This window comes from Taudactylus pleione, unplaced genomic scaffold (genome assembly GCF_031769625.1).
Source record: "Taudactylus pleione unplaced genomic scaffold, aTauple2 ptg001352l, whole genome shotgun sequence".
NCBI classification, from domain to species: domain Eukaryota; kingdom Metazoa; phylum Chordata; class Amphibia; order Anura; family Myobatrachidae; genus Taudactylus; species Taudactylus pleione.
Window position 1 is genome coordinate 288,797 of NW_028285752.1, and position 24,842 is coordinate 313,638.

The window sequence follows — 24,842 nt, forward strand, 5'->3', positions numbered from 1 at the left end:
CAGAGCTTCCAACTGTCCCGATTTCAGTGAGACAGACTCTATTTCAGAGCTCTGTCCCGCTGCCACAATCAGGACTGCAATGTCGCAATCGCCCGGCAGTTGGGGAGGTATGTAAGTTCCTGCCACTGGTGTACGTGGCAGTTATACGGTTACAGGAGCAGGACCCGCACTAGATAAGGGGTAGCCCATAGCAAAATGCATACGGTGCTACTCACATGGCAGAATGCAGCGCACATCTCAGTCCTCTGTCACTTTCTAATCTTCATTTTTCAAAACTGTTCAGTGAAATATTTGCATCATTTTGATAACAAATTTCACACGTTTCACCAGCACAGTTTGGCCTCCAGTGTTCCTAGTCCCACCATATCCGCGCCACAAGGCAAACCGAATTGTCAGTTGTGGTTCCACGTATACTGTATTTATACACCATTGTGAGCACGTTACAGCAATTATTTTCACATCACGGGGGGTATTTATCAAAGCTGGGAGAAAGATCAAATTGTAAAAAATTAATTACCAACCAATCAGCTCCTAACTATCATTTTTTAAACACAGAATTCAAAATGTAATTTGGAAGTTGATTGGTTAGTTTTATCTTTCTCACAGCTTTGATAAATGCCCCCCTCCACCCCAAATGTAGACCACACCCTATTCTTGAAAGGTGCAATTACATCTCTGATTTACCAGCCTAATAGGACGTGTGGCTTATGAAAGAAGCGGTAGGGGCTATGAACAGGAGCAGTGGTGCAAGGGTCCATAGCCGCCTGCATCCGACAGTGCCGCTGCCCGCCGACCCGGTCCCCAACGTGATAGACACCCGCCACCGGCCCCTATGGTTAATAAAGCTTTTTTTTTGACACGGCGCGAGGTAGAAGCAGTTGTGTAAAGAGGTGAAAAAAAAGTCTGGGTAGTGGGGAGCGGGGTCGGGAGGTTGCGGTGCACAGTGGGGGAAATATAGGCTGGGCAGCAGGACAGACACTGGATTGACTGACCGGTGGGTGGGGGGGGGGTTGGATTTAATAACCGGGGGGGAGTAAAGTGATGAGAAAAAGAGGGGGGTATAGCACATTCTTGCACCTGAGCCCACTACTCTCTAGTTCCGCCACTGAACAGGACACTTATAAAAGAAGCGGTAGGCGCTATGAAGAGAGGACACATATGACAGTAGCGCTTGCCGTGCGATAGATAAGTATAAAATCTGTCTATAAATATGCCCATGTACATTTCCTGCAGTGTATTTCTGCGGGGTCATTTATGTAACTGTCCCAGTTAGTGTTTGTATATAATATATTAGCTGATATTTTGTCTCAGTTTTATATTTGATTCATATATTATTTCCTAGTTTTTAAAGGTCACCATATGTAGGTTACTGGCTGTCAGTGCTTCATGCGTAGCTGATGCCTCGCGCAGTAGGGACCACGGTGATTTTATGTGCTACATTTACATCTGCGTGATGGCTTCAGTTCCTCTCTATGGACACATCAGCTTCTTCTCCCGGAGACCCAGCCTGCAGTGACTTTATACCTGTACACACGGTTATATACCTGTACACATGTTACTGTATATACACAAATCTAAGGGTAGAGAGAAATGGAACAGAGATCCACAAGTCTCACGTTCCTGTATTTTGTGCTGATGAATGTACAGTGCGGGCTGGGCAGGGAGCTGGCAGAGATGAAGACGAGCGCAGAACATTAGGGTAGATGTATCAAACCTTCGAGAGAAGTTGCTCATAGTAGCCAATCAGCTATTAGCTATCAATTATCTAGCACAATCTATGATATGACAGTATGAAGCTGATTGGTTGGCTATGGGGAACTTTTGTCTCTCTTGATAAATCTCCCCCATTGTGCAGCTCAGGTAAGGCGCTCAGGTAAGGAGCTCAGGTAGGAAGCTCAGGTTAGGAGGTCAGGTAAGGAGCTCAGGTAGGAAGCTCAGGTTAGGAGGTCAGGTAAGGAGCTCAGGTAGGAAGCTCAGGTTAGGAGGTCAGGTAAGGAGGTCAGGTAAGGAGCTCAGGTAAGGAGCTCAGGTAGGGAGCTCAGGTAAGGAGTTCAGGTAGGGAGCTCAGGTAGGGAGCTCAGGTAAGGAGCTCAGGTAGGGAGCTCAGGTAGGAAGCTCAGGTAAGGAGCTCAGGTAAGGAGCTCAGGTATGGAGCTCAGGTAAGGAGCTCAGGTAAGGAGTTCAGGTAGGGAGCTCAGGTAGGGAGCTCAGGTAAGGAGCTCAGGTAGGGAGCTCAGGTAGGAAGCTCAGGTAAGGAGCTCAGGTAAGGAGCTCAGGTATGGAGCTCAGGTGGGCACTTTACAGCAGCTGTGATTAAAATCTGTCATATAATCACTCAGTATATTTATTGGCTCGTAAACTAGACACCGAAATAATAATAAAATACGTTCACTGCAGCCTAAAAACGAATAAAAAGTCGAAATCTAACCAGCAAAATCAATTTGTCTTTGTAAAATTTGCAATAAAATATGCATGTAGCCATAGGGATCATTGTGCCTTATAACCAATGCAGGGAATTTATATTAATTGAATGTATATATCTATTTTTTATATAGAATATAAAAGCTTCATATTGGGGATAAGGTGAAATCAGGGAGATTGTTGAACTCTTCAGGCAGATTGCTACTATTTCAGGGAGTCTCCCTAACAATCAGGGAGAGTTAGTAAGTATGTATTACGTCCATCTCTGAATCAGCCCCAAACTGCTCAACTAATGCTCTTCATATACCTGGAGGTGCCAGCAAACGGCTATATGATATTTGGTATGGCAGGAGGTGTGCACCGAGCTTTGTTATTCAAGCGTTTTCTTGTGTTTGTGCTTGTTAACTTGCTAAAGCATTCTACATGGCCACACGTGTAGTGTAATATATACCGCAACAAACGTAGTAATATATAACGCCGCACATGTAGTAATATATAACGCCGCACATGTAGTAATATATAACGCTGCACATGTAGTAATATATAATGCCACACATGCAGTAATATATAACGCCGCACATGTAGTAATATATAATGCCACACATGAAGTAATATTTAATACAACACACGTAGTAATATATAACGCTGCACATGTAGTTATATACTGTATAATGCCACACATGTAGTTATATATAACGCCACACACGTAGAAATATATAACGCCACACATGTAGTAATTAGGGGTGAGCGGGTTCGGATTTCTGAAATCCGAACCCCCCCGAGCCCCCCCGATCCGAGTCCGATCCGAATCAGGCTCGACTTTTCCCGCCTGACTCGGATCTGAAATCGAGGCAAAACGTCATCATCCCGCCTTCCGAGTCTCGCGGGTTTTGGATCCTATATAAGGTACCCGCGTCGGCGCCATTTTCTCACTCGGCTGTGGACAGTGAAGAGGGAGGGTGGGAGTTAGGGCTGTGTAGTGTAGTGTAGTGTAGTGCTGCTGTTGTCCACTACTTCAAAGTCCATAGGGGCTGGCTGTGTTGTGCTGTGCTGCTGTTGTTAATAGGGGCTGTGTCCACTACTTCAAAGTCCATAGGGGCTGGCTGGACTGTGTTGTGCAGTCAGTTCTCCATAGGGGCTGTGTCCACTCCAAAGTCCTGTGCAGTGTCCCAGTCCTAAAGGGGTGCTGTAGTGTTGTCCAGGGGGTGCTCTGTCCATCAGGGGTGCTCCCCCTAAGTGCTAAAAAAATTATATATTTTCTGTGTTTGTGAATTGTGTGCGCAGTAGCCGCACGTGCATCAACAAAGTAGTGCCAAGCGTGCGCCTGTGTCATAAGTAAAGGGCCGGCTGGCTTGACCGTTAAAGGGTGCTGTAACCCCCAAAGTACACTCCAGTCCAAACCAAAAAAAAAAATATTTTCTGTGTTTGTGAATTGTGTGCGCAGTAGCCGCACGTGCATCAACAAAGTAGTGCCAAGCGTGCGCCTGTGTCATAAGTAAAGGGCCGGCTGGCTTGACCGTTAAAGGGTGCTGTAACCCCCAAAGTACACTCCAGTCCAAACCAAAAAAAAAATTATTTTCTGTGTTTGTGAATTGTGTGCGCAGTAGCCGCACATGCATCAACAAAGTAGTGCCAAGCGTGCGCCTGTGTCATAAGTAAAGGGCCGGCTGGCTTGACCGTTAAAGGGTGCTGTAACCCCCAAAGTACACTCCAAACCAAATAAAAAAATATTTTCTGTGTTTGTGAATTGTGTGCGCAGTAGCCGCACATGCATCAACAAAGTAGTGCCAAACGTGCGCCTGTGTCATAAGTAAAGGGCCGGCTGGCTTGACCGTTAAGGGGTGCTGTAACCCCCAAAGTACACTCCAAACCAAATAAAAAAATATTTTCTGTGTTTGTGAATTGTGTGCGCAGTAGCCGCACATGCATCAACAAAGTAGTGCCAAAGTTGCGCCTGTGTCCCATAAGTAAAGGGCCGGCTGGCTTGACCATTAAAGGGTGCTGTAACCCCCAAAGTACACTCCAAACCAAATAAAAAAATATTTTCTGTGTTTGTGAATTGTGTGCGCAGTAGCCGCACGTGCATCAACAAAGTAGTGCCAAGCGTGCGCCTGTGTCATAAGTAAAGGGCCGGCTGGCTTGACCGTTAAAGGGTGCTGTAACCCCCAAAGTACACTCCAGTCCAAACCAAAAAAAAAATTATTTTCTGTGTTTGTGAATTGTGTGCGCAGTAGCCGCACGTGCATCAACAAAGTAGTGCCAAGCGTGCGCCTGTGTCATAAGTAAAGGGCCGGCTGGCTTGACCGTTAAAGGGTGCTGTAACCCCCAAAGTACACTCCAGTCCAAACCAAAAAAAAAATTATTTTCTGTGTTTGTGAATTGTGTGCGCAGTAGCCGCACATGCATCAACAAAGTAGTGCCAAGCGTGCGCCTGTGTCATAAGTAAAGGGCCGGCTGGCTTGACCGTTAAAGGGTGCTGTAACCCCCAAAGTACACTCCAAACCAAATAAAAAAATATTTTCTGTGTTTGTGAATTGTGTGCGCAGTAGCCGCACATGCATCAACAAAGTAGTGCCAAACGTGCGCCTGTGTCATAAGTAAAGGGCCGGCTGGCTTGACCGTTAAGGGGTGCTGTAACCCCCAAAGTACACTCCAAACCAAATAAAAAAATATTTTCTGTGTTTGTGAATTGTGTGCGCAGTAGCCGCACATGCATCAACAAAGTAGTGCCAAAGTTGCGCCTGTGTCCCATAAGTAAAGGGCCGGCTGGCTTGACCATTAAAGGGTGCTGTAACCCCCAAAGTACACTCCAAACCAAATAAAAAAATATTTTCTGTGTTTGTGAATTGTGTGCGCAGTAGCCGCACGTGCATCAACAAAGTAGTGCCAAGCATGCGCCTGTGTCCCATAAATAAAGGGCCAGCTGGATTGACTGCTAAAGGGTGCTGTAACCCCCAAAGGGCACTCCAAACAAAATAAAAAAATATATTTTTTTGTGTTTGTGAATTGTGTGCGCAGTAGCCGCATGTGCATCAACAAAGTAGTGCCAAGCGTGCACCTGTGTCCCATAAGTAAAAGGCCGGCTGGCATGTCCGTTAAAGGGTGCTGTAACCCCCAAAGGGCACTCCAAACAAAATAAAAAAATATTTTCTGTGTTTGTGAATTGTGTGGGCTGTAGCTGCACGTGCATCAAAAAAGGAGCAGCGCCAAGCGTGCGCCTGTGTCCCATAAGTAAAGGGCCGGCTGGCTCTTTTCTTAAAGGGTGGTGTAACCCACAAAGTGCACTAGTCTCCAACAAAAATAAAAAAATATTTTCTGTGTTTGTGTGCGCCTTAGCCGCACGTATATATCAATATAACATAAATGGAGGACCAAACTTTCTCAGATAAAAATAAAATAGGGAAAGATCAAGAACCACTTCCTCCTAGTGCTGAAGCTGCTGCCACTAGTCATGACATAGACGATAACATGCCATCAACGTCGTCTGCCAAGGCCGATGCCCAATGTCATAGTAGAGGGCACATACAATCCCAAATGACAAAGTTCAGGAAAATGACCTTGAAAAAAACATTTAAATCATCTGAAGAGAAACGTAAACTTGCCAATATGCCATTTACGACATGGAGTGGCAAGGAACGTCTAAGGTCTTTCCCTATGTTCATGACTAGTGGTTCAGCTTCACATGACGATGGAAGCCCTCCTCCCTCTAAAAAAATCAAACGAGTTAAGCTGGCAAAAGCACAGCGAAGAACTGTGCGTTCTAAGAAGATATCACAAATCCCCAAGGAGAGTCCAAGTGTGGTGGCGGTTGCGATGCCTGACCTTCCCAGCACTGGACGGGAAGAGGTGGCTCTTTCCACCATTTGCACGCCCCCTGCAAGTGCTGAAGGGAGCACCCACAGTCCACTTGCTGATATGCAAATTGAAGATGTCACTGTTGAAGTACAACAGGATGAGGATACTGGTGTAGCTGGCGCTGAGGAGGAAGTTGGCGAGGAGGATTCTGATGGTGATGTGGTTTGTTTAAATCAGGCTCCGGGGGAGACAGTTGTTGTCTGTGGGATGAAAAAGCCCATCACGGTCATGCCTGGGCAGAAGACCAAACCTTCCACCTCTTTGGTCTGGCAATATTTCTATCCAAATCCGGACAACAACTGTCTTGCCATATGTACCATATGTAAAGGTGAAATAAGTAGGGGTAGGGACGTTAACCACCTAGGAACATCCTCCCTTATACGGCACCTGCAGCGCGTTCATAAAAAGTTACTGTCAAGTTCAGAAACTTTGGCTAAGACCGTAAGCAGTCCAGGGACACCTAAATCCCTTTTTCCTGTTTTATCCAAGGAATCGGTGGATGAGGAGGATGAGGACGACATCTTGCCTCCATAGAGCCAGTTTGTGCAGGGACAGATTAATTGCCAGCTTGTTTCGTGGGGGCCCAAACGAACCAATCATTTCAGCCACAGTCATGTGGCAGACCCTGGCGCTGAAATGATTGGTTTGTTAAGTGTGCATGTCCTATTTATACAACATGAGGGTGGGTGGGAGAGCCCAAGGACAATTCCATCTTGCACCTCTTTTTTTTCTTTGCATTATGTACTGTTTGGGGCCTAGTTTTTCAAACTGCCATCCTGTCTGCCACTGCAGTGTCACTCCTAGATAGGCCATGTGTTTGTGCCGCCCACTCGTGTCGCTTAGCATAGTCATCCAGCTACCTCGGTGCAACCTTTTGGCCATAAAAACAATATTGTGAGGTGTGAGGTGTTCAGAATAGACTGGAAATGAGTGGAAATGAAGGTTATTGAGGTTAATAATAGCATAGGAGCAGAAAAACCCACAAATTCTGTGATGTTAGCTGTTTTTATGCTTTTTTTAAAAAAAAATACAGATCCAAAACACAAAACCCAGAACCCAAAACACGGAAGGGTGGTTTTGGCAAAACCAATCCAGATCCAAAACACGAAGAAAGATCCAGATCCAAAACCAAAACACAAAACACGAAAAGTGACCGGTGCACACCCCTAGTAGTAATATATAACACAACACAAGTAGTAATAGATAATGCTACACATGTTGTAATATATAACACAACACATGTAATTATATATAACGCCACACATGTAGTAATATATAATGTCACACACGTAGTAATGTATAAAGCCAAACATGCAGTAATATATAATGCAGCACATGTAGTAATATATTATGCCGCACATGTAGTTATGTATAACGCCACACACGTAGTATTATATAATGCCACACACGTAGTAATATATAATGCCGCACATGCAGTAATATATAACGCCGCATAGTACCCTGTATTTAGCACGACCAGCACTGGGCTCAGCCAAGCCAGTCTTGGTTTTGGAAATACATGGGGACAAAAACAGTAAGGGTCTCCATTATTATCCATAACCAGCATGAGCTCTTACTAGCAGGGAGTTAATGTCACAGCCAGGGGAACCCGTTCACTGGGTCCCACAGCCAAACCATTACCCCTGACCGCTAGTCAGCCCAAGACAGGGATCCCTGGGGATCCCTCAATAAAGGGATCCCCCCTCTCCAGGGCACCCCAGGCTATGGCTGAAAGCCCGAGGCTATCCCCCGCATCCATGGGCAGTGGGTGCCAGGTTGATTGTGTAAAGTGTCTCTCCAATAAAGCACAACCAGTCTCAGGCTTTTCATAGTCGGTCCTGGTTGTGAAAATATAGGGGACAAATAACATAGGGGTCCCCTGCATTTAGCACAACCAGCACTGGGTTCAGCTGAGCCGGTCCTGGTTTTGGAAATACAAGGGTTTATTGTGTAAAGTGTAGGGTAAAAAAATATTGTCCTTTGCAGGTGAACCACAGGTCCCAGGAAGCCTCCCCCACATGCTGGTTCTTGTGGAACCACAAGTACCAGCATGCAGAGCATTAAGGCCCTGCCGCCACTTGTAGTCCACCTGTAAAGAAAATATTAAAATAAACACAATACACTTTAATATTATGTTTTATTTTACGGCATCTTTACTTGGGGGCTTCGGCCAATTAGCTCTTTAACAGGGCCACCACCACCCCAGGGCTTCTGTTGTCTTCGTTTGGTGGGCACCAACCGCCAGGGCTTCCATCGTCTTTGCTTGGCGGGCACCAACCCGCCAGGGCTACCAACATCTTCGACGGGCGGGCGTCAGCCCGCCAGTGCTTTTGGTGTCTTCACCACGGAGGTGGCAGCCAATTAGCTCTTTTGCATGGCTGCCACCTCCCTAGGGCTTCTGGTATACTCTTCACCTAATGGGCAGCAGCCTTTAAGCTCTTTGGCATGACCGCTGCCCACTAGCCATTCCGCCGCCTTCTTTCTTCGGGAGCTGTTCACGCTCCCTTCCCTCCATCGGACTGCCATGCTGCTGCCTTGCCGCGGGGGGTGGTGCAATGACGTCGCGAGCCATGAATTTGAAATGGGCAACGCTGCCGAACTCTGCGATTCCATCGCGAGCAGTGATTGGCTTGTGCCGGCCATCTTTGAATTATAGAAATGGCGCTGAGGCGCCATTTTTGAATTAGGCACCGCTGCCGAATTCTACAGAATGGTGCCAATTGCACCGCTTTCCAAAAAATCCCCCATAGACTACAGCAGAAAAGTGGTCCTAACTGAAAGTAGCCAAAAAAACTGACAGTTTAAAGTTTAGATTACTCCCAAATCCTATTTTTTTTTTTTTTTTTGCCCTGAAACTTGGCATGCAGCACCGAGCGACAGTTCTACACGTCCAACAGCTTTTGAAGTGTAGCCTCTTAATCACCATGCCCCCCTCTCCGGAATTCTGTTTATTTGATTCAGCCTTAATATAAGGTAGAGATGAGCGGGCCTGGTTCTCAGAGAACCGGACCCACCAGAACTTCGTGTTCCGAAGGCGAGATTCGAGTCCGGATTGAGTTTTCCCGCTTGACTCGGATCCAAAAATGAGGCAAAATGCTTCATCCTCCCTCTGTCGGATTCTTGCGGGTTTTGGATTATATAAAGGTCCCCGCGATCTGCGCCATTTTCCCTCCGGCTGTGGAGAGAGAAGCTAGCAGACGTGTAGTCAGTCACTGTCAGTCACTCAGTGTGTGTGTCCAGTCGGGGTTTTGGCCTGAAGGCTGTTGCTGTGTTGTCCATAAAGGGGCTTAGGCTGCAGTATATGAAGGGGGGCTTCCTTCAGTGGGTGCTGCAGCTGCTGTGTCACTTGTCCTGTCACTAACTGTGGCTGCTGCTGTGTTGTCCTGTCCATCAGGCTAGGACTGCAGTTCATAAAGGGGTGCTGTGTTGTCCGGGGGGGGGGGGCTCTGTCAATTAGGGGTGCTCTTCCCCAGTGTAAAAAAAATCAAAGTACTTTTTTCTTTCTTTTTTTTTGTGTGTGCAACTTAGCTGCGCTATTATTGTACGGTGACACTGCCGCAGTTTATCGTCCACGTATTTGTGACTCTGCAGGTGGTCTATCCGCACTCGGCAAGGGGGCTTTGTTGTCCATAAAAAAGAGGTGCTGTATGTGTTGTTCATCAAGGGGCTGCTGCCTCATTCAGGGGTCATAAAAAGATCTTGTGACACTGTAGTCCCCAGTCCAACTTAGCTGCGCTATTATTGTTTGGTGACACTGCCGGCCAGAACGCAGTTTATTGTCCACGTATAGTGACACTATAAGTCATAGCGCAGTGTGTTATTCTTATTCATAAAAAATATTGTGACACTGTAAGTGGTAGCGCAGTCTAATATTCAACTTTACACTTCTTTCCTCAATCGTGAATAAATTATTAGTCTACACGCCAACTACAAGACCACAACAAAGTGCTACATAACGTGTTAGATATAAAACATAATGACATCACTGTAAGTGGCAGCGCAGTGTGTTATACTTATTCATAAAAAAATCTTATGACACTAAGAGGGGTATTCAATATGAAACGTTAACCTCGCTGTCAAAAATTTTGCCGCACATCGGAGCTTTTGCCGGTGAAAATGTATCGCGCGCGCCCCCGCTTATCCCCGTATTCAATATGAAATCGTCGAAAAAGGGACCCGGCGATACTTGGATTGGCAAAAATAAATGGGAATTTTTTTGAAATAATTGTAGGACCCCCCTAAAGATGTCCAGACCACGGGGTTCACTATGGGTACCCCTGTTTTTACCTGCTGAAGAAAGTTGGGGTTTTTAAGTAGCCATGGCAGGTGTTTTTTTCCCGACTTTGAAGAAGTGATGCAGAAGAGTATTTAGCTTTTTTTTTTCGTTTTTAAAAGTGGTCCCATCAAATTTGGGGTACATGAAAATGGGTACTAGCATACCCATCATGGTGTGACTCGCACACGTGGGAACTGTCAGTTGCTGGAGCCAATCAGCAGGCGCTCTACAGTCAGCGCTGCCGATTAATGGCTTTCTGGACTGCAATGCCCCGTGAAGTGCCGATAGCTGGCATTTTGGAGCTATCTTTATGTGTAGCAACACACATACAGAGAGCTGTGTTCGGTGGACAGGGTAACTCGTTTTTTTGGTTTTGAAAACACCCATGGATTACTGTGGAGACCAGCACTGGATGTAGGTGAGTATGAAATCTTTCTTGCAGGGCCAGGTTCCATGGATTTCTACTTGACAAGGGGACCGAACATCTGGTATAGGTAAGTATGTGTGAATGGGTAGGTGTGTTTAATAAACCTATACTGGACATGGTGTGTGTGCTCTGTCCTTTTTTAACTATTTATTTTACAGTGAAGCAACAGGTGCCGCATGTCTGCTGGCACTTGTAGTTCGGATAAGAAGGAAAAAAGTAGAGTCCGCACTAGTGTTGCAATAAATCACTTTTGATTATAAGTTAGTTAGAAAACCAAATTCAAGTCTATCGCAAAATTTTATTGTTGTATATAAAATATAATACGATTGAAATATCTTATGTCGATGACTTATTATTGGTGGTGCACCCAAAATTATTTTGTGCTATACACATGGAACAAAAGGACAGAATTTGCAAAAGGGCAAAAACTGAAAAGACAAATATGTCTATTTGGGGCACTCTTAAATCAATTCAAATTATTATCATTGAAATAGTTGGCTAGGATTAAAATTTTACTTAGATAAAATAAAGTTCCAATCCACAAAAGGAAAAAGACAATAACAAATGTACAACAAATGGTGATTTACAAATATACAGTAAGTGAAATTATTATCAGGATCGTATTTGCCTGCGGTATCATGTACATATAGTACCAATGGTCATTTATTTAGCAAAAGGTATCATGTACATATGGTACCAATGATTGTTCAATTAGCGAAAAGAAAGGAGAAAAAAAGGCGAGTATTTGATGATTTTATCGGGTCCTCTTCCAGTTACCTACTAAATAAATCCCTGTGGTAGGAAGAAGGAAACACCTCACACAGTTTATGGATGATGTGGCCAATTAAATCACCTTATTATACCAATATTGGATCATGAAGGTCACATTGATTTATCATAATAATACATTTGTTTCTCATGCAGCATAATTTGTGATGACCAATTGTCAATACATAGGTGCTGGTACATCTGATTCATTAATCAATAAAAATTGTATTCATAATTCATGATTTATAGAGCATGGAAGGTAATAACTTAATAGTTAACCATAATAATACCTCTATGAGTAAGTTTGATCTTACACATACTCCTGAACCCAGCTTGGTTCCGAATAGTATTTCAACAACAATTGATTGAAAATAACTAAGTGATGAATATTATTGTTCTGCACAAAGGGCAGTATTCACATCATTTTAAATACAGATATTAATTCACAGTGTAGTTCAGTATAGTCTAGGGAATAACCAATATCACAGCATATAAATATCTGATGCTCTTAATAAATAATGTACATAGATATAAAGTTGGATATATAGTATATTGGCCAAATGACCCAATATAAAGGAGATTCCTATAGAAGGAAGTAAGATCTGTGGTACTGAGAAACGGAGAACCACTTCTACTTTCCCTTTTCTACATCAGACAGGGGATGAGAGAGCGGGACAGCGTGACACACAGAGGAAACAACAGTGAGCACTTCTACTGTTTGAGAAAAAGCTGGGTCTCTCCCCTGTTACCTATGCGGCATTGCAGGGGGAGTCGCGAGCAGAGAACTCACTATCAGGTGACCAAGCCACATACGGCAAAACGCGCGTACTGACTGCTGACTGAACGGTGCACGGCACCAGGGCTCCCTCACACAGCTCATGCAGCTTTAATTTCCTCAATCCAGGGCAAGGTACTTTACTGTCATTTCATAACGCACTCTCTCATTTGAGTTCTCTGCTCGCGACTCCCCCTGCAATGCCGCATAGGTAACAGGGGAGAGACCCAGCTTTTTCTCAAACAGTAGAAGTGCTCACTGTTGTTTCCTCTGTGTGTCACGCTGTCCCGCTCTCTCATCCCCTGTCTGATGTAGAAAAGGGAAAGTAGAAGTGGTTCTCCGTTTCTCAGTACCACAGATCTTACTTCCTTCTATAGGAATCTCCTTTATATTGGGTCATTTGGCCAATATACTATATATCCAACTTTATATCTATGTACATTATTTATTAAGAGCATCAGATATTTATATGCTGTGATATTGGTTATTCCCTAGACTATACTGAACTACATTGTGAATTAATATCTGTATTTAAAACGATGTGAATACTGCCCTTTGTGCAGAACAATAATATTCATCACTTAGTTATTTTCAATCAATTGTTGTTGAAATACTATTCGGAACCAAGCTGGGTTCAGGAGTATGTGTAAGATCAAACTTACTCATAGAGGTATTATTATGGTTAACTATTAAGTTATTACCTTCCATGCTCTATAAATCATGAATTATGAATACAATTTTTATTGATTAATGAATCAGATGTACCAGCACCTATGTATTGACAATTGGTCATCACAAATTATGCTGCATGAGAAACAAATGTATTATTATGATAAATCAATGTGACCTTCATGATCCAATATTGGTATAATAAGGTGATTTAATTGGCCACATCATCCATAAACTGTGTGAGGTGTTTCCTTCTTCCTACCACAGGGATTTATTTAGTAGGTAACTGGAAGAGGACCCGATAAAATCATCAAATACTCGCCTTTTTTTCTCCTTTCTTTTCGCTAATTGAACAATCATTGGTACCATATGTACATGATACCTTTTGCTAAATAAATGACCATTGGTACTATATGTACATGATACCGCAGGCAAATACGATCCTGATAATAATTTCACTTATTGTATATTTGTAAATCACCATTTGTTGTACATTTGTTATTGTCTTTTTCCTTTTGTGGATTGGAACTTTATTTTATCTAAGGTAAATAATAAAAGTAAAATTTTAATCCTAGCCAACGATTTCAATGATAATAATTTGAATTGATTTAAGAGTGCCCCAAATAGACATATTTGTCTTTTCAGTTTTTGCCCTTTTGCAAATTCTGTCCTTTTGTTGGCACTTGTAGTTCCACTGTAAAGTACAATAGTGTTACATTATTTGGCCCCCCTATTACCCCCATACCCACCAAGCAAGGGGTATGGGCAAGAGCCCCAGGTGCTCGGGAGAGGGGGGACCCCGGTCGGTTGGGTCTGGTGCTGGTCTCAAATATAGGGGGTACCCCACGTCTTTTTTGCCCCCTATATTTAAAACCAGCACTAGTCCCTGCAGCCTGGTGTTGGTTTCTAAAATACGGTGGAACCTTACACATTTTGTTCCCCATATTTTTAGAAACCACCACTGGTTGGCAAGCCTGGGGCTGGTTTGGCTTTTGGGGGGGGACCTTATGTCATTTTTTTTGTACATTTTTGCTATTTTTTTTTACAGGTTCAACAAAAACGGGAATTTTTGGGAAATATTCTGGAGACCCCCCTAAAGATGTGTAGACATGGGGGATCACTATGGGTACCCCCATTTTTAACTACTGAAGGAAGTCGGGGTTTCTAATAGCCGCGGCAAGTGCATAAATGCGACTTTGAAGAAAATGATGCAGAAGAGCATTTAGAATTTTTTGGGGGGAAAAACAACTACGCCCAGCAAATTTGGGGTACTTGAAAATGGGGGTCAGCATATTTTAAAGTTGCTAAAGTGACTTGAAAAAATCGTGAAAAACCCACCTACCGCGAGCAGCTGCAATGTTCGCTATTTTTTTTAAGCAGAGTCAAGTTCGCTATTTTTCAACTTTGTCCCCCAACATTTTTTTTTTTGGCCCCCATATTCAAAGTGCTTTTTTTGGGGTGTCCCTATTTTTTTTTTTTTTTTACACAGATCGTTTCAAGGGGTCATTCTGAAGGATGCAGGCTATTTTTTTTAAGCCTGCACCCCTAAACCCCAATTCTGCACTTTTTTTTGGCCACCTATTCAGTGGTGAAAAGTTATCCCCGTTTTTTTCAAAGACTTTTCGAACCTGCGAAAAGTCTTTGAAATTGAATACGGTGTAAAACCAAAACCTCTGAAAATGACGTAATCGGTGCGAAAAAACATCGCAAAAACGGAGTTTTCGCTCCATATTGAATACCCCTATAAGTGGTAGCGCAGTGTGTTTTTCTTATTCATAAATAATCTTGTGACACTTAGTGGTAGCGCAGTGTGTTATTCTTTTCTTATTTATAAAAACTCTTGTGACACTATAAAGTAGGTGTGTACACACTGGACGATTAGGAAAGACAGTATAATTTTGATCTCGTAATCGTACCGTTGTTCCTGTTCCCCTGTAGTGCCTACACTGAACGATTAGTCGTTCAGTGTAGACACCCTCCTTTATTCCTGAACATGGCCAATCTGTCGTTATCGACAGCGTGGCCTGCATGTTCAGGCGATGGACAATGTCGGAAACGACCAGTGGGAGCGTGCATCGCTGGTCGTTTTTGACATTATAGTGCTTGATTTGTGCCCGATTACTGAGCGATTGCACGATTACGATGTCGTAATCGTGCAATCGTTCAGTATAATCGCCCAGTGTGTACGCACATTAAGTGGTATCGCAGTGTGTTATTCTTATTCATAAATAATCTTGTGACACTAAGTGGTAGCACAGTGTGTTATTCTATTCTTATTCATAAAAAATCTTGTGACACTGTAGGTCATTGATACCGCAGTGCAATATTTAAAATTTGTAAAAAAATAACGTGTGTGCTGTACCCCACTTTGTTCGTGTTTGTTGATATGGAGACCGATCAGTGGAGAGGAGAGTAGGAACCACATACTAGTGCTGGAACTGCTATCAGTGCCATCAGTCATGACGATACTAATCCATCTACATCATCTTCTAAAGCCGATGCCCAAGGGCATACAGGGCTTAAGTCAGGGCATCTAAGATCAAGAACCAATCTTTTACAGTGGTAAAGAAATAAACATCAAAGGGAAAGTTATATGCAGAAAGATATAAAATTGGCAATATGCCTTTCACCACATGAAGTGGCAAGGAAAGACTAAGTCCTTGGCCTTTATTTATGACTGGTGGTTCTGCCTCTTATGATGATGTAAGCACAAGTGAACATGCTGACATAGAAATTGAGGATGCTTCTGTGGAAGTGCACCAAGATGAGCAGGATATTTGTGTAGCTGGTGCTAATAAGGATGTTGTTGATGAGGATGTTGTTTGTGTAAATCAGGCACCATTGGAAGAAACAGTTATTGCCCATAATAAAGAAAAGCCCATTGTCATACTTGGGCACAAGACAAAAAAAATCAACTTCTTATGTGTGAAATTATTTCTACCCAAATCCGGACAACAAGGAATCTCCTCCCTGTTACATTATCTGCAGTGCATCCATCCAAAAAGTTTTTGTGTTTTGTGTTGACTCATCTGCATCACCAGTTGGTCTTGGCAGATGCACTTGCTGGAGAAACTGAAGGAGAAGACATCGCTGCATCACGTGCTACAGTACTTGAGCTGACAATTTGCTTACCAACAGCTCTTTACATCTCTTCAGATCTGTGTCCATTGGTAAGAAGAACACAATGTATAACTTAAACCTTATATCTTAAATCTTGCATTTGCTCTTTTCAGCTTGTCCACATATCTATGGTTAAGTGGACAGTGGGTACAATAGCATTTTGGAGGAAACTAAATCAGTTATTTTTAATGCCCCTGTACAGGTTGGGAATTGCTTTTCTAGTGAAGTGGAATCTTGATGGGATTTGGTAGCAAGGACACAGGACCTCAATTAACTGTCTAAAACCCACTGTATTAATGGCGGATATTGACGCACATCTAATACCAGCATAGATGTTATGGCGTCAGTGATCCGCTATGCAACTGGGTGACTGCTGTCATACTTGCTCCCCCTTGCAAATGATTGTTTAACAGTCATTTGTTTTTAAAGTACTACTAGTAGTTTTCCTTGTCCCCTTCTGGGATGAAAATCCACTCCCAGGAGCAGGCATAATGCTCAAGGATTCTTCTGGGGCAAGGACTGATGTGAATGAGTAAAATATTTTATGTAAATACCTCCCCTCCTTCTTTCCCCTCCTCCCTCATAAATTTGCTTCAGAATCAAAAAATTCAATTACATTTACTACTAATCAAATCTTCCTTTGACATGCACTTGCTGAATGCCGAAAATGTCCAGAAATGTTTATGGCCACAGACAGCATCTCCTGCATGCCCCTTTAATTTAAAAATAATAATCTGAACCACCAAGTTGATTTTGTGGGCAAAACATGTGACATATTGTTCACCCATACTCTCCCCTCCTCCCCTCATAAATTTGCTTTGGAATCAAAAAATTAAATTAAATTTGCTACCAATCAAACCTTCCTGTCCCTGCCTTCAACTACATACATACGCCATCTCCCTCAGGCCTCTTGATTAATGAAAACATATGTTTCCTTATGTGCCATGTTGGAAGTTGAACTGCCATGTATTTGTGCCGCCCACTGCTGCCACTTAGTTTAGTCAGCCAGCTAGCTTGGTGCAAATTTTGGGCCTAAACCAGATGAAAACAATATTGTCAGCTGTGAGGTGGTCAAAATTGACTGGAAACGAGTGGAAATTAATGTTATTGAGGTTAATAATACTGTAGGAACAAAAAAAAAAGAAATTATGTGATTTTAGCGGTTTTTATTAATATTTAAAAAAAGATACAGATCCAATACCAAAACCAAAACACGCCAGAGGTGGTTTTGGCAAAACCAAATCCGGATCCAAAACACAAGGAGATACAGATCCAAAACCAAAACACGGGGGTCGGCGCACATCCTTAATATAAGGGCACAACCACACCACACCACACATGTAGTAATATATAACGCTGCACATGTAGTAATATATAACACCACACATGTAGCAATATATAACGCCACACATGTAGTACTATATATCGCCACACATGTAGTAATATATAACACCATACATGTAATAATATATAACGCCATACATGTAGTAATATATAACGCCATACATGTAGTACTATATATCGCCACACATGTAGTAATATATAACACCATACATGTAATAATATATAACGCCATACATGTAGTAATATATAACGCCACACATGTAGTAATATATAACGCCACACATGTAGTACTATATATTGCCATACATGTAGTAATATATAACTCAAGCTCTGAGTAATCTTATTTATCCTTATTTTTGGCGTTTGCTGGTCCTTTATGTCCCTGATCACTATCTCTGATTACCTCTGTGCACTTCTGTTTGCTTGATTATATTGTTATTCTCCTACAGAATTACATATTAAATTGACCTCCTGCCAATGTTTCATTTTATATTGTATAAAAGTGTCTTATTATATAAATGTGCTGGTTACAGTAGTCTAAGCTGAACTCGTCCCCCCACCTGTGCGCTCTGTTTCATCCAGTACTTAGACATTATTCCAGGGTTTTCTTCCACACATTTTATTACATTCTGAATTACCATCGCATCCTATTTTCACTTAAACACTTTTTTTTTGCCAGTTAGAAAATTAAATGCATTTTAAATGTATTGTGCCACAGGCGAAATTGAAAATTCCTAGTGTGATGGCGGAGAATGGCGCACATTGTTTTCTCAGCTGGCTGTGTCTCCTGCATGGAACAGGCTGTGCTGTGGAAGAGGCACCTTCCTAGTTATATAACACTTATGTCATGGAATTGGGACAACTCAGGCTAGCGATAGCTAAACACAGATGCCAACCTAATGTGAGCTGCTTCATTACTGCAATTCATACGGATGTCATTCTTAATGCCCTGATCTGCGCACTTGCCGGACGGTTTCCAGGTTGACACTGGCTCTTTAGGAATGATATGTGCAGAATACTTTATCCTATAGAAACATGTCTTTAGCATTTCTTTGTTAGACTATGAAATATTATATATAAACAGGAAACAATGAAAATGCTTGTTCACCATACTTTGCAAATACTGTACTCTATAATGACCTCTGAGAGATCCCCCAGGGGAAAGCGCAGGTGAGGGAGAAGGGGGATGAGGCCCACCCAGCATCAGATAGTGCATCGATTCACAAAAGATCATGTAATCAAACTCCGGACCGTTTAATTCATTGTGGAAGTGGGCGGATCTGGGTGTCCTCCAAAATTAATAGGCAACTACTGTACGCTAATCTACTGATGCCCTAACCAAAGCAGTGCCTTCATCCCATATAGCAGTCCCGTGCCTATAATGTCTGAAATGTGGCTGGTAGCACAAAGAAAAAAACAACAGCACAAGTTATAGATTATATCGTTATCTACATGGCCCCTAATGACTTCTTATTGGAAATAAATATATATATATGTGTGGCAAGGGGGTGCTACCACTTCACAAAAAATTCAAATATAAAAAATGGAAAGACAAAGAATTGTATATTGTGGTGCACAAAAGGTCAATTTAAATAAAATATAGCTTTTATAATATATATATTAAAATATCATCTAAGAAAGACTGCAAAATAATATAAAAAAATAAATAAATGTGAAATAAAGAAAGAAATAGTGGTTTAAAAAAATGCTGTGTGCAGGGACGCCGCTGTCCATCCCAATAATTATATATTGTATCCAAGATTAATATAGCACCTTCTAATAGGGATGACGTATGTTACAGCGGATGTTTACAATGTAATCTTCTGTCCACTGATGCTGAGATATTATTAAGGCAAATAGAGATTAGATTACCACTGTAGGTTTATACAGAACAGATCTCTCTTTGTCACTCAATCTCTTAATGTGAGTGAAAGAAAGAAGCAATTTGGGGGTAATTTTAGTTTTACTAAAGTTTCTAAAAATGAAAAGTCTTCATGTTGCCCATAGCAACCAATCAGATTGTAGTTATCATTTCTCTATTGCGTTCTACAAAATGATAGACAAGATCTGATTGGTTGCTATGGGTAATATGAACACTTTTCATATTTAGAAACTTTAGTAAATAAATATACCCCTTGGAGGCCCTTACACAAAAAAAACTACCTATGCTTTACTATAGCTGCCCACCCTCCACTGTGTACTCAGAAAGAGTTTTCAGCACAGCCGGGAACCTTGTCAGTGATCGGCCTGAGACTACTTCCCCAAAATGTGGAAAAGATGATGTCCATCAAAATGAACTACAAATTCTACAAAAAAGACCTTTACCGTCAATTACATGCAAAAATGACAGAGGTATCTGTAATGGTGGATTCCAGCGGGGACAAATGAATATTGTGTGAAGAAGATGATGTATACATCACCCCAGATTATACCATCACCCAAACCTATATCGTCATCCCATCCTGTGTTGTGTATAAATTACAGCTGCGCTCCCTGTTAGATTGGGGATTCATTGTCCACTTTAGTGGATGTGAGCTCCATTTTAGTCCATATCATCACTACACACCCAACACATCTTCTGACCTGGGCTACAGGAGGAGCAGCTGCACTCTGGGATACGGGTGCATGAAGTTGACCCTCTGACTCGCTGAAAGTCAGGTAGAGGGGCCATGGGTAGGGACTGGGAGTAGGGACACTATAATCAGAGAACACAGTTTTAGCTGCTTTATTCCATTTTTTTAAACCATATCCTCTAATTTCACCTTTGAAAATGTTTATGCAAATCTCAGCAGAGGCGTTTGTGATGCCATGGCTAATGCGCACACACACACGCACACACACGAAAAAAAACACATTGATTGAGTGATTGATTGAATTAATCTTTGGGGGGCACTTGGGAGGGAGAGCCCCCGAACGAGGCAGCAGCCTGTTGGTAAATGACACAGGCAGCACAGCACCCCTGCGCACCTACGTTGCTGATAAATGTGGCTACCGCGCACACACAAAACAATTGTTTTTATTTTCTCACTGGTGGTGTGTGGCAGGCTGACACTCACACACATTGGGGGTGAAGAGCACCCCTTATGGACAGCACAGCAGAACAGCCAGCCCCTATGGACAACAGCCAGCCCCTATGGACAGGACAACAGCCAGCCAGCCCCTATATATGGACAACAGACAGCCAGCCCCTATATATGAACAACAGACAGCCAGCCCCTATGGACATTAAGCAACACAACTGTAGCCAGCCCTGGGAATGAAAAATGGCGGCGATTGCAGGACATTTATAGAATCCAAAACCCGTGAGAATCCGACAGCGGGATGATGATGTTTTGCCTCGTTTTCATATGCGAGTCAGGAGGGAAAATCTGAGTCGACTCGGATCTGACTCGGATCCCCTAAGTTCAGGTGGGTTCGGTTCTCAGGGTACCGAACCCGCTCATCTCTAATTATAACATTCCTCCCAACTATTATGTTTCAGTATAGGACATCTCACACACCATCCAAAAACGAGGGTGGAGCCTCACAGTACCCCAATTCATGACACTGTGGGGGCATACCCAGGACTCTCTGAGATGCCGGGCTGCCCCCAGGGTCCATCTATACTTCCCGCGTTGCTTACCCGCTGCTCTGCTATGCAGAGCAGTAGTGTTTTGCTCCCCCCAAAATCCCGCCCCCCCTCACTGCAGGATACGGCGGCCCGATGTGGGACAGCAGGACAGTTTGGAGGTATGATTACACACATTTTCCATGTAGAACATTGAAATATATACACTAAAAAGAGAACTGAATAATTCAAAGCACACATTAAATGATATGGTATGTAGTCAGGAAGCTGGCAGTCGAAATGCCAATTGTCGGTTTCCCGACAGTGAAATCCGGGCATGGGACTAATGACAGACGCCTATCATTAGCCCCACGCCAAAATCCCAACACCCGGCATACCGTTCGTAGGTAAGCCGGGTGTCGGGAACGGAAAGCCGTGGGGGTGGAGGGTTAGGTTTTGGTCTCCCTGGAGGATTTAGGCTTAGGCACCCAGATGGGAGGGTTAGGCTGGGGGAAGGAGGGGTTAGGGTCAGGCACCCCCGGAGGGAGGTTAGGGTTAGTCACACCCCCAGGATGGTTAGGTTTAGGTTGCGGAAGGGGTGGTTAGGTTTAGGCACACCTGGGGGGAGGTTAGGGTTAGGCACTAGGAGGGGAGGTTAGGGTTGGGCACTAGGAGGGGAGGTTAGGGTTAGGCACCCCTAAGGGATGGTTAGGGTTAGGGGGGGAGAGGGTTAGGGATAGCCTTTATGCTTTCATTGTCAGGATCTCCATATGCCGGCCTTCCGGCATCGGTATTTCCTCCGCTGGGCTGACGTCCGGCGGTATAACATACCGGTTCCAATTATATACCTCTTCATTCATTTACTGATCAAAGTGATCCAACATTGAATTAATTTGTCGTAAAAAGTATGTGAACCTCTAGGATTATCAGCTCAGTCAGGAGGGTCAGTTGATGACATGACAATCAGGTGTGAGTTTGGGTAATCCTTGCCTTATTTTAAAAAAACTTAAATCTGCATGTTTTCACTACATAAGCCTGGTCTTGACCATACAGGTCCGTGAACGCATGCCAATACAGTTTTCTGAGTACTTCAGTAAAAGAGTTGTTGTTCCTCATTGGGCTGCAAAAAGTTACAAAACTATTTAAAAAAAAACTTTAATCTTGGCCAATCCACATTCAGGCATAGTGTACACATGGAAAAATGCAACACTATCGTTACTCTCCCCAGCAGTGGTCATTCAATCATAATTACTCCAAAACCAGGGGATATAGTTTTACAGGAGATCACAAAGTAACCCAGGGTAACAGGGTAGTATTCATGAGTCCATCATCAGGCAAATACTGGACAAGGATAGAGTGCATGGGAGGATGGCATGTAAGAAGTAACAACATAACAACATGGCTACCGGCTTGACGTTTGCCAAAGACCACCTGGTGTCTACTGGAAGAATGTCCGGTTGAAGAATGCGTCTAAAATATAACTTTTTGTCTTAAATGAGGTTGATGTGGAATGAGGTTAATGTGGAATGGACTAGGAGCACAAGGGAATGGACTAGGAGAACAAGGGAATGGGCTATAGGGAATGAGGTTGATGTGGAATGGACTAGTGGAATGAGATTGATGTGGAATGGACTATGTGGAATGAGGTTGATGTGGAATGAAGTTGATGTGGAATGACTTTGTGGAATGAGGTTGCTGTGGAATGGACTATGTGGAATGAGGTTGATGTTGAATGGACTATGTGGAATGAGGTTGATGTGGAATGGACTATGTGGAATGAGGTTGATGTTGAATGGACTATGTGGAATGAGGTTGATGTGGAATGGACTATGTGGAATGAGGTTGATGTGGAATGGACTATGTGGAATGAGGTTGATGTGGAATGGACTAGTGGAATGAGATTGATGTGGAATGGACTATGTGGAATGAGGTTGATGTGGAATGACTTTGTGGAATGAGGTTGATGTGGAATGGACTATGTGGAATGAGGTTGATGTGGAATGGACTATGTGGAATGAGGTTGATGTGGAATGGACTAGTGGAATGAGATTGATGTGGAATGGACTATGTGGAATGAGGTTGATGTTGAATGGACTAAGTGGAATGAGGTTGATGTTGAATGGACTAAGTGGAATTAGATTGATGTGGAATGGACTATGTGGAATGAGGTTGATGTGGAATGGACTATGTGGAATGAGGTTGATGTGGAATGGACTATGTGGAATGAGGTTGATGTGGAATGGACTATGTGGAATGAGGTTGATGTGGAATGGACTATGTGGAATGAGGTTGATGTGGAATGGACTATGTGGAATGAGGTTGATGTGGAATGGACTATGTGGAATGAGGTTGATGTGGAATGGACTATGTGGAATGAGGTTGATGTGGAATGGACTATGTGGAATGAGGTTGATGTGGAATGGACTATGTGGAATGAGGTTGATGTGGAATGGACTATGTGGAATGAGGTTGATGTGGAATGGACTATGTGGAATGAGGTTGATGTGGAATGGACTATGTGGAATGAGGTTGATGTGGAATGGACTATGTGGAATGAGATTGATGTGGAATGGACTATGTGGAATGAGGTTGATGTGGAATGGACTAAGTGGAATTAGGTTGATGTGGAATGGACTATGTGGAATGAGGTTGATGTGGAATGGACTATGTGGAATGAGGTTGATGTGATATGGACTATGTGGAATGAGGTTGATGTGATATGGACTATGTGGAATCAGATTGATGTGATATGGACTATGTGGAATCAGATTGATGTGATATGGACTATGTGGAATCAGATTGATGTGATATGGACTATGTGGAATCAGATTGATGTGATATGGACTAGGAGCACAAGGGAATGGATAAAGAATTCTATGTTTTGTTAATTCAGCTTCACTGTATACAAAGGCATAACAGTTACTTAGCAGAAATTGTCCTTATAGACAAATGTTTCCCCATTGCACCATGTAGCAAGAATCTCACTAACTCCACAGCTACACCGGTTCCACCAATAGAATCTTTACTTGTAACTATTAAGAATGTATCTGTCATACATCCAATTTACCGGTAGATATATGTTCTACTTATATGGGTAATCAATAAGGGACTTGGATGAACCTGATTAAATGCATTGCTTATTGCTTGTTATTAATCAATACTTTAATGGAGCGTACACACGATCAGACTTGTCAGATTTGTCAGATGAACGATTTGAACGATTTTACCAAAGTTTTGAACGATTGAACGATTTTTGACTGCTTTAAAATGAATGGAATCGTCCAAGTCTGACTGCAAACCCATCAGATGTCAGATATCGTTATCTGACAAACGGGAACGCGCATCGTTGATCGTCCATCGTTCAGGCATGTCAGATATGTCAGATTTTCCTTCAGATATGAACGACTGAACGATTTTTAAATCGTTATCGTTCATATCTGAAGGAAAAATCTGACCGTGTGTATGCACCATTAGTTTGCAAAACATTTAATGTATACTTATAACCTTTTGCTTGTGATCTGCCTAAATGCAGAATGTTCCAGGTACAGATAAAGAGCCAAAGACAATTTGCTTTCACGGCCCTATTCCCTCACTATATTGTATTAAGAATATAATCACGTAATATGTATACATCATTCCT

The 24,842-nt window shown here is 42.8% G+C and overlaps 1 protein-coding gene across 1 annotated transcript in view; it reads left to right on the forward strand.

Annotated features, from left to right (window-relative positions):
* KCNK2 (potassium two pore domain channel subfamily K member 2) overlaps window positions 1-24,842 on the forward strand; it is a 215,269-nt gene that overhangs the window by 175,002 nt on the left and 15,425 nt on the right. The window lies entirely within an intron of this gene.